The sequence below is a fragment of the Corvus hawaiiensis genome, chromosome 4 (assembly GCF_020740725.1).
Source record: "Corvus hawaiiensis isolate bCorHaw1 chromosome 4, bCorHaw1.pri.cur, whole genome shotgun sequence".
Taxonomy (NCBI): Eukaryota; Metazoa; Chordata; class Aves; order Passeriformes; family Corvidae; genus Corvus; species Corvus hawaiiensis.
Window position 1 is genome coordinate 38,287,889 of NC_063216.1, and position 10,721 is coordinate 38,298,609.

Sequence of the window (10,721 nt, forward strand, 5' to 3'; positions counted from 1 at the left end):
TGCTGTCTCAGAAAAAGAGAGACGTGGAAAGATATGCTTGTCACTCTTAGAGGAAATTCTGCAAAATCAGAAAAAAATCTGTTTTTATAACAGCTTGGTCTTACAAGCCAGCTCCCTGGTGCTCACCCCTGTCCTCAGCCATGAGCTCATGCCCCATGGCTACAGCAGCAGCAAACAGGTCAGATATTGTCTTCCTGCTGGAGTTACTGAGGCATTGGCAGCTGTCCCATGGTCTGCTGCACATGCCTGTCCTCAGAGAAGACTCAGCAGAGAACAGGATGTGCAATCTGGGACCAGCACACTTCCTGATCCCCTTCGGAGGCTGTCCCATACACTTCAGCTGCAGCAGGGAGCAGAGAACCACATCTGCATCTGTAACCCAGAGCAGAGCAGATGAAAATCTATGCCTTATTCTCTGCTATCTTAAGTATAGAGTAATTACTTCCAGCAGAACAACAGAACAGATTGCATTTAAAATCAGAGAATTCAGTTTGTGGTAGAATTTGCACACTCTTTTTGTGATGTATTCTTCCCCATATTTCTTAGCCTTGTAATATGTTTCTAAAAACGCAGACTGTTTTCCCTGTCTATCTCCTTACTCTTCTCTCAAAAATACAGGTGAAAATGAAAGGTGTTTTATGCAGTGTTTTAAGTCTATCAAAGAAATTCTGGGACTTCTCAAGAACAACAGAAACTTCATGCACACTTTAAACCCAACTTTCAGCAATAGTCAGAACTACTTTCTGTTTATCTGATTTGCATAGCACTATTCAGGCTCTTGGGAATCAGTAGCATTAAATGCCATAGTTCAATGTGAGTAATGTGCTGTACCTTCCTCTCTCTAATGAACCTGTATTTTAGAACTGTCCTTGTGAACAAATCAACTGAGCAATAAATGCCCAACTTTGATCTTATATCTGTACCTTCCCTATGAGCTTTTCTGACTCATCTCTGTCCATCGGATTCTCCTCTGCCCACCAAATTTTCGAGTGTGGACTTGGTCTAAGGGACCCAGGCAGGAGCTGAATGTGACAATGCTTTGTCAGATATATAGCTCATGCCAACCCTTTCCCAGCACATCCTTGGGAGCAATGGGTGCATCTCGGTCACAGACACTGAGAATAATTTCAGTAGTTGGTTATACAACAACATTTGGGGCTACCATGGTGCCCACGACACAGCATATGGCAAAGAGTCAGACCTAGACTGCAACAGTCTGTATCTTATCTGACAACATTTATCACTCTAAGCATTTGAAATCTGTAAGTTTACTTGTTAGTTCTCTGGTGTTTTATTCTAGACAATTACACAGTGGACAAAAGTACCCTGTTTTAGGAGTGAGGGCACTTATCTCTTAACCAGTAATCTCTGTAATACACTTTCAAGCACACAGCTGCTGGTATCCCACAGCTGTGGGAAAACCTGAGCTGTTAGTTGCAGTTTGTGGAAAAGTTACTCATCTGATCAGTTATGCTTATTCATTTGACAACTGGCTGCCAGGGGAGATGAGCACCTTTACATGATATCAGGGCAGTTAAAGCACTGGCTCTACGAAATACGACTTCTGTTGTAAAGGAGCAGGTACTTTAGGGATGCAGCTTTTCACTGTTGTCTGGCTGAAACATACAGAATGTTCTGAGCTCACTCCTGAGGAGAAGCTACCTGAATGAATCTTTAGTTCACACCACCAGGGCTTGGCATAGTTCTGTCAATTAAGCCAAGTAATGATCATCTAAGTTACTCCAGTTAGCTGTCGCTTACTTCTGTTGGGTTTTTGGAAAATGGCTATTGAAATTAGTTTTGTGAAGCCACTTAATTGCACCTCTATACTTACGCAGCAGAAGCAGATGCTGTATAGCGAGTACCTTTTTGTCCTATTGAAGGACTATTTTGTAGCTAAACTTCATTCTTTTTGAGAGTAAATAATGTTGTCAATGACTAAATCACAAGTAAGCTTTAAGCAGTATTATTTCTCTCCTTTTCCAGTGATCTGAAGGACATTGATTAAAGGACAGTGTTGCTTTAGAATCACAATGAAAATTCTGGCACTATGTCAGGACAGAAAATGATAATGTTTTGAGAGGATATTACAAAGATGCACTGACATGAAGTCATCTACAGTTTTACAGCTGAAGCAAAACACAAAAGACTGGAAAAACAAAACCAAAAAAAGCTGGAAGAGGGAAACTTCAAAATATTTTTTTTTTGACAAATTTGTTTTACATTTTTCACTTTGGAGAAGTGATTGCTTCTACTTAGAAAAGGAAGAAGTGTTTCAAAAGTAAAAATGTCAGTCAAGAGCACAAGTTAGAAGCTGAAGACAGATGTAGTACAAACTTGAAACACAAAATGGATTAAAAGACTGATTAATTTTTTTTTTTTCATTTTGATTATTCATCAGCATTTGAGATAGAAATGTATTTATAATCACAGAATGAGAAGCATGGAATTGAGCTCTCTGCCTGGGTGCTACTGTATCTTAAAACACTTCTCAGAAATTGTAGAAATGTATCAGAATGGTGTCATAAGATAAAATAGTAGGGCTGGTACAGGGAAGACCAGTGATCATAAGGCAGTAATAGAACAGCAGGTAATCAAAAGATTCATAAGAGACACCGGCTGAGAGGAAAGCAGAAATTTTCAGTCACTACACTGGCTCCTCTTTCAGCACAGCAGTTGCAAAAATGGCAGGGAAAAAGCCAAGGCACTTCCATAGCCTGGTGGCTGTGTCTGGGATAAGTGTTTGAGATTCTTCCTGCAACATTAGAGCAGCATGAAGTACAGAACTTGAAAGCATGTCTGCTGAGGATATTTTCAGCTGAAATAAGGTTATTGTTTAAGCAAACAGGAGTTAGTCAGCAGGAGGCTCAGGAGTGCCAATTTTAATCAGAAATATTAATTTCAAATACAATTTGGAGCTCTTGCATGGTGAGAAGTGATTCTCACTAGGTGAACTCTCCAGGTCATCCATAAATGCATCTTATGCAGCACTGATTTCTAATCAGACCTAACACCTTTCTGAAGACTTGAGTTTGACATCTGGCAACATTTATGGATAGACTACATTTTTAAAAAGCAACTGATTTAAGACAGATTATATATTTAACAATGAAAATAATATTTATAAAAAAGTATTTCTATGTTTCTTCTACTGATTTCAAGTTCTAGACAGTCATGTTTAATGTGTGAGTTCTTTTAGAGGCATATTCTCTTCTTTTGAATCCATTTTTAAGTACCAAATATGAAAGTGAAACAGAAGCCTCAAAACTGTAATGTTCATAGAAATTGAACTTTTCTGAAAATAAACAACTTTCACAGTGGAAAGTTTCTCCAAACTCTACTTCACTTCTAAGCAGACACCAAAGAATCTAATTTTCATACAAAATTACATAGGAAATTTGGCTCCATAATTTCTGATACAGATAAAATATTAAGCCCTAGTACAAAACCATCCGACACTTAACTGTGAAAAAATCCAACGCAACTGTTTTCTTTGTTCCTCCCTTTCTCTGAGCAGAGTTCATGCAACATCAAAATCGGAAAATTAGTGCAGACTAGATGTGGGTAGCCTCTTTACTACTCAGGAGTGATCGACTAATAGTATCTAAAGAAGTAGCTGGACATAAAGACAGCATAAAAAGTACTCTATAGAACACTTACAATGAGAAATTGAACTTCCTTGAGTAATAATTACTCTACACATGTAAGCGTCATCAGCTAACTTAGTGAGGGTTCTTTCAAACCTATCATCTAGATGATTTATGAAGATGTTGGACAGGGTGGGGGCAAGTTTTGATCCCTGTGGGACCCTGTGTGTGACAGGGAGCCAGCCTGAGTAAAAGCATCAATCAGCATGCTCTGATTTCAGTCTGTGAGTCAACTTCCAATCCATCCCACTGACCATTTTTCCAGTCAGTAGCTTGCCACTTTGTGCAGGAGTAGGCAGTGGCAAACAGTGTCAAATGCCTTGTTGAAGTCCAGGGGCTTGAACTGCTTTGGCTGCCTCTTCTCAGCCTGTGTACTCTGCTGCATCTCTGAAAAGCACAGAAGAGATTTAGAGGACACTGAAAAGTTATCAGAACAAGTTAAGGAATATAATTTTTTCCCCCATTTTGGCAATTTCTTACATTACACACATTTGGGAATAACTTGTAGAATTTAGAACAAAATCAAGGCTTTTGATACTGAATCTTGTGCACCTAGAGAAGATGTAGAAAGTCTGAAATGAAATTAGAATTCTGGGTGTAAAGTCCTTTTATAGTTTTACGTTTTTATTAACTTATACTTTAGTGTAAATCTAGTTCTTAAGCCCTCCAAAAGTTTGGCATAAGTTGGTCCTAAGTATCAACTATTATGATTATATTCTCAAAGTCTACTAACTCTCACTTTGCCTATATAAATAAAAATCACAATTATATTATATTGTTTGGATCGGATTCCCTACAGTTTAAAATTCCTAAGCTATGAGAAATATATTCAGAATGCATGTCAGGGAATGTTCAGGTTCTTTCCTTGTAAATTATTTTTCCGTAGGTTTTCTGATAAACTAAACTATAGATGATTTAATGATACCGTTCTGCCTAGCAGTAGACTCTTCAAATATCTTTGGTTATTGTTCATTCACTATAAACATTGCTTTTCAGGGAAACAACAATCCAAAGGTACACAATGGCACTTAAACAAGGTAAGCCAAAAGTGAAGATCCAATAATAAATTTGGGAGTTGGCAAAAATTTTGTCTGTATGAACCTAACTGATGAGACTTTATTTAAGGATATGAAGATATAGAAACAGAAATGCATGAAGAAACTACCTGTCATGTAAAGCAAGTGTATTTGTCACAATCCTTTTTGTTGTATTTCTTTGTATGGAATAGGTACTTATATGTTCATATCCCTGTATGCTCATTCATATACCTATGTATATATATAGGTCTGCACCTGTTGTTATCCATCATAATTTGGTATCAGTGAAATTAGTTACTCCTCCTGGTGCTACACTGTGCAGAACTTTTATAACCATTGGAATTATTAAAATCATATTCTGTTTTCCTCCTTTGATGAATTTCCCAATTATGTAATACCATGAAGCAGGGAAAATGTTAACAAAACGGTGATGGTATATTAAAATCAGAGCATTATAGACTCCTTCTTTCCTGCTCTGCAAACAGTCACAACAGCAATATTGATATGAGATATACAAAAATTCACAGAATAATTCCTAATATTATGGCACTGAGTGAATGTGGAGGGGAAAAAAAAGCCATAATAACTCAATTTCAAACTTGTATCTCTCTTTGACTCTAACCATCCTTTTGAGTGTAACTGGCTGGATGTGCAGCATCCAAATTTCTCTTGCAAGTGATTTCCAGTAATGATGGCACCAAGAAAGCAAGCCTCACAAGAAAGCTATCTAATTTAGAAAATGCAAGTCTTTTCATATCACAAATATTTAGCTTTGATGTGAAATAATATTTTGGGTTGGTTTTTTTTCTCTAATTACTTACATGCTTTGAGTATTAAGCCAGGTTCTTTCCACTTCTTGAATCTCTGCATTTAATGAAGAACTGTGTTTAACAGCTAAAAATATGCATGTTTAATTATGTTTTAGGCATTTTTTCCTAGTGGAAATTAAGTTTTGAGTGAGGCTTAGGCTTCCAATGAAGAGGAAGAGGAGAATTAGCTGTTTCAGAATAGGATCCAGAAAGGAAAAGATGCTGGGAAAGGACAAGTTTGCATAGCACACTGGGGAACAGTACATTTGAAATAGCAGTTTGCTGTTTGCTGGAGAACAGTGGCTCCACGAGAATACTTCATATTCAAAAGGTCCAGGTGAGTACATACAAATGGTGGTAGAAAATTCTATCCAGTATTCTATATGTCTGTGGGTTTACTATTCTTTAGAAAAAAGAGAAGGGGAGAGAGAGAGAGTGGTAGGGAAAGAAAGAGAAAGAAGTAAGATGGAGAAATGGTATTTAACATGTCTTTTAGAAAGTGTGGCCTGCTTGGGTCCAAAATTCTCCTTACTAAGAGAGGTTTAAAGCCATAAAGTTTCATTATAAGGCAGCATGCATTCAGTGAACAATGATTATTATGGTTAGATCCCATTTTGCTGTCCCTGTCCTGTGTCAGCAGTGAAATTCATGAAGCAAGAGAAAAAGGGGCTTGGTGCCATAAGCTGATGGCCAGGACTTGAAGGGTGCTGGAGGATTTTCTGGGTCCTTTCTCCAAAGACTGTTTCTGTACTTTAAATCAAACACAACGTAGACTTGCTTTGCTCAGATGAAGAACCCATAAACTCATCTGCCTTCTGGTTTTAACCCTTGGAAGTAAAATGGGGCCAGAATATGCCAAGAGCACCCCTTCACATACTTGCTTTGCTTCTGTTCCCTCAAATAACCTACACCTTAGTTCTTACATGTCTCTCCTGGGAGGTAGGTTATGTCAGTGTGAATCCCTCAGGCAAAGGAGAGAACTCGATCCAGTGTGTCTCTTTCCTGGTTGAATGTTTGAATCTCTCTGGCCACTGCATTTCCCCTCAGCTACAACTGGAAGAAAAGCAGCCACAGCATTTTTGTGAGGTTGTGTCAGCCTGTGTCAGACCCTGCGGGAGCCTGGCAGAGAAATGCGTTGGTTCCACATCTGCATCGGGTTTAGGCCAGAGATAAGGATCTCCTGGGGCTGGGGAAGACCTGGGCATGCACTGAAACAAAATTTTAAGACTTTGGAGAACCTTAAATCAATCAGGGAGGAACCAACTGATCTTAACAGCCTTCAGGTTTAGACATCATCGAGTGGGGAGTATAAGAGGAATTTTTTTGTCTTAGGCATCTCAGATCTGCCTGCTTAGGTCCTCTACTAAATCTAATGGAAGGATCCTGTTAAAGACAGAATCAGGATGTTGAATACTTGTGCAGTGTAATTGTCAGATGCCATAGGTTTCTAGGATTTGTGTTTACTTCTGTTCTTGCAAAAGGTATTTCTGTCAAAAAAGGGCATTTCCTCAGGGAATATTTCCATTTTAAAATAAAATATCTAAGTCTAACAAAGAAGCTGTTACTATTAGAAATACGGCTCTGATGAATGCAAAGAACTAAAGTTGTTCCAATAAAATGCTTGGGAGAATTTTACTTAAATTGCCTTACCCATCAGACATCTGTGCGTTTTCTCTTCTCTTGCTGTTTGAACACAGTCTATAATTAATTGCTGTAATAGATAGTTACTGGCATATACTCATAAGAACTGCAAAGGTGTAGAGTCAAGTATTTCTGTCAAATATATACATTTTCAGAAATACTAGAGCAAAAAGAAAACATATTCTGTTTTATAACTTAACACATAAATTTTGCTGCAAGCATAAGGTTATGAGAAGAAAAGGAACTGAATTTCTGCAGACATTTGGCAATCTTAATTTTGTTTTGAAAAATAATTACTTTATATGAAATGAAATTTCAAAATTATTTATAAGTTACTCAAACATCTAAGAAGTATTTTGAACCAGGACAGCATGCAATATATTATCAAAAATATAACTTTTGAAAATTAATTAAAAAGTTCAAATATGAGGGAAAAAAACTGAAACACTGAAACATGCAACATGGAAAAAATTCCAGCTTGTGTGACTACCCTGACTTGTTATATTGCAAATGATGCCTCATAAAAATATAATGTGTAGAATTTTCTGATATAAGAATATTTTACTCTGAGATTTTTAACTCGCTGCGCATATAATGCTTCTAAAGACCTACTGGAATTAAGAAGAATGAAAAATAAAATTGATGATTTTGAGTTTCTGGGATACACCAGGAGCATGCCATTGTGTCAAGCTGCAGATATATGGTATGTACAGTGGTCTAATGCACATTTATTATCTGAATATATTGATTTGAAGCCTATGAGCACTATTTCTCAGCACTGTTCTTTGTTTTATCATTATTTTAGTGCTTGAGGATAAAAGAACAATGAAAAACTAATAAATCTTATCTTTTCTTCTTAAGGATTTATGCATTCTACTTCATTTTTTAAATTTCCTTACTAAATCTTTGAAGATTTCTCTGTCAAATGTCTTGGTCATTCTTTTTGCTTATATTACGGTATAGTAGTTAAAGATAGAAAAACCTCAAACCCAAGGTAGTGTTTCTAACATTAGATAAGTGCACCTGCTTGATTTTTTTTTTTTTTTAAATAAATAATTATTGGAAATACATCTAGAAAATTAATTAGAACTTCTGCTCATAGGGTTGGTTTTTTATGCCTGTCCTCTTTTCCACCAGAATTATCAATCCACTTTATTACTGCGACACACTGGGAAACTCTCCAGCTGTCCAAACCAATATTTCCACCACTGTCAAAGCCAAGCTCTCCCTTTGCTGGCTGGCTGTCACACACCAGAGCCATCACATGCCTCCCTGCTGCTCTGGGCAACAGTGAGCCAGGCAGGAGCTCACTGCGCCTCGCATGGTGAGCTCTGACATACCGTAGAGAGATGGCCTCTCCTTGATTTGCTTAAGCTGCTGTCATGAACACATGATCTCCCAAGAGCTGTACCAGGGCCTGTCAAAAATAAAATACTTTCCCTGTTAACATGATGTACTTGCTTAGGAACTGCATCAAATATGACTGACTTTTTCTGCTAAAAAGAAGGGTTAACCAACTAATCAAAATTTATTTTCCTGCTTTGAATGTATTTATTCATGCTGTGAAGGTAACTCATATTGGTTTCATCATCAAATTATATTTTTTGAGTATTCACTTCAAAATTGCAGCCAGCTGAACACCAGTTATTGGCAATAGTATTACAGATTGAGGAACACTAAGTTATGCTCCTCTGCTGTCTTATCCGGAGACTTGCTTCAGGTCACAAGTGGAAATTAATTTCTTGATGTTACTTTCCTGTTAACTGGCTACAGATCCACATTACCATAGTCTGCATGACTGTCAGAGTTCACTCAGTGGAGGCTTAGTTCTGGAATAGCAAGGGCTTTGCAGGTCAAGCATGCTGTGCATTGGCAGAAATACAAGACCCAGTTCTGAGATGAACTTCTGTCACTACCATGAAAATTACAGTGAGTATTGTTGGAAAAATATCTGGTTTTCAGATTTTCATGTTTGTGTTCCACACAAAGACATAAAAACATAAGTAAAATCCAGCAATCTGATATATCAGTAAATATTCATATTTACTGTTTGAGTTGGTTACAGCTTTCCTAAAATAAAAAAATAAATAGATTTCATTTGTTAATACTGCCTCACTTGAAATCCTTTATTCAAAATATCTTCCGGTTCACCAACTTTTAGCAAATCTAGTGAAACTCAAAGAGATCCCAGCAAGTAACTTCTGGCATGGGGGTCCCAGAAGATCTGGTTCTCCTTATGGAGGGCAAAAGGGTCTAACCCAGGTTGGGGATAGTAAAGCCTACTGGCAGCTGGGTTTATTTGGTTCCAATCAGGAGACTAAACACAGATTCCAGAATGCTGGAAACCTGTGGAACAGTATAGAAGCTAGAAGTATTTAATCTTTTTTTTTTTTTGGGGGGGGGAGTGAATACTAAATGTATTTTAAGTTCTGCTCTAATTTGAAGAAAGGAGAGCATGGTCTGAATGTGGAATCCTGCTTTTCAAGAAATGCTTATCAAAACACCTGAATACCTCATCACAGTTCATCACACCTAATAATCAGCACAAAATAACCCCTTATACCCTGTCTTTTCAAAATGCCTGGATTAAAATATCAGTATGGATTTGAGGCTGCACTTTTTACCATTGGCTACAGATAAGACTGGGTATGTGATGGCAGGAAGAGTAGAGGACTCTTCAAACTGAAATGTTACAGTCATTTCATTTCATGTGTAAAAAATCCCCCTCTATTCTTTCTGTAGTTGAACTACACAGGTTATGTAGACTTACCTGGGGGCAAGAAATGTACAGAGAGGACTTCTCTTTCTTTCACTTCAAGACAAATGTGGGAAATTGTTAAATAGTTGCAGAGTCTCTGAATTAAGCCATAAACCCAGATTCAGGAAACAAACAAACAAGAATCACTGATTAAAATAATTGCTCTCCAAAATACAGAAACTCTGTGGGTTAAATTTGAGTCCTTTTAATCATTCCTGGTGCATGCCAGGGCATGTGAAAGCTATTTCTCTCCATTATACTTACGATTCACTCAGCAAACTTCCAAAAAAAAAGAGAACAAAACGTAGAAAGAAAATCCACTGTCCATAACTAACCACACATAATGAAATTTACATTCAGAAGCCCATGTTTTTAGTGTTCTTTCATGTTTGAATTCATGAAACTAATTCCATTTCTCTATCAAGATGCTATTTTGATAAAGAAGTGAGTGAAAAACTTTCCAGCACCCTTGGAATGCAACTTTTATAACCCAGTTAAAGAAATTGCTTAGACTCCAGGAAAGGCAGAATGGGTTTTTTTTTTTTCTGTATTAGCACAACTCAAATTTTCCAGCATTGAAATAATTTCACAGAATCACAGAATGTGTAAGGTTGGAAAAGACCACAGTGGGTCATCTGGTCCAACCTCTCTGCTCAATGCAGGGTCACCCTAGATCACATGGCACAGGATTGCACCCCGATGGTTCTGGAATATCTCCAGTGAGGGAGACTCCACAGCTTCTCTGGACAGTCTGTTCCAGTGCTCCGTCACCTGCACAGTAAAAAAGTTCTTCCTCATATTCAGGTGGAACTTCCTGTGCATCAGTCTC

The 10,721-nt window shown here is 37.5% G+C and overlaps 1 long non-coding RNA gene across 1 annotated transcript; it reads right to left on the reverse strand.

Moving 5' to 3' along the window:
* Positions 1–477: 477 nt before the first annotated feature.
* On the reverse strand, positions 478–10,478 carry LOC125325603. The gene is made up of 3 exons (XR_007203427.1): positions 9,905–10,478; positions 8,475–8,551; positions 478–4,034 (listed from the first exon to the last, which is right to left on the reverse strand). It is a non-coding gene; the product is annotated as an uncharacterized LOC125325603 (long non-coding RNA).
* Between the last annotated feature and the right edge of the window lie 243 nt (positions 10,479–10,721).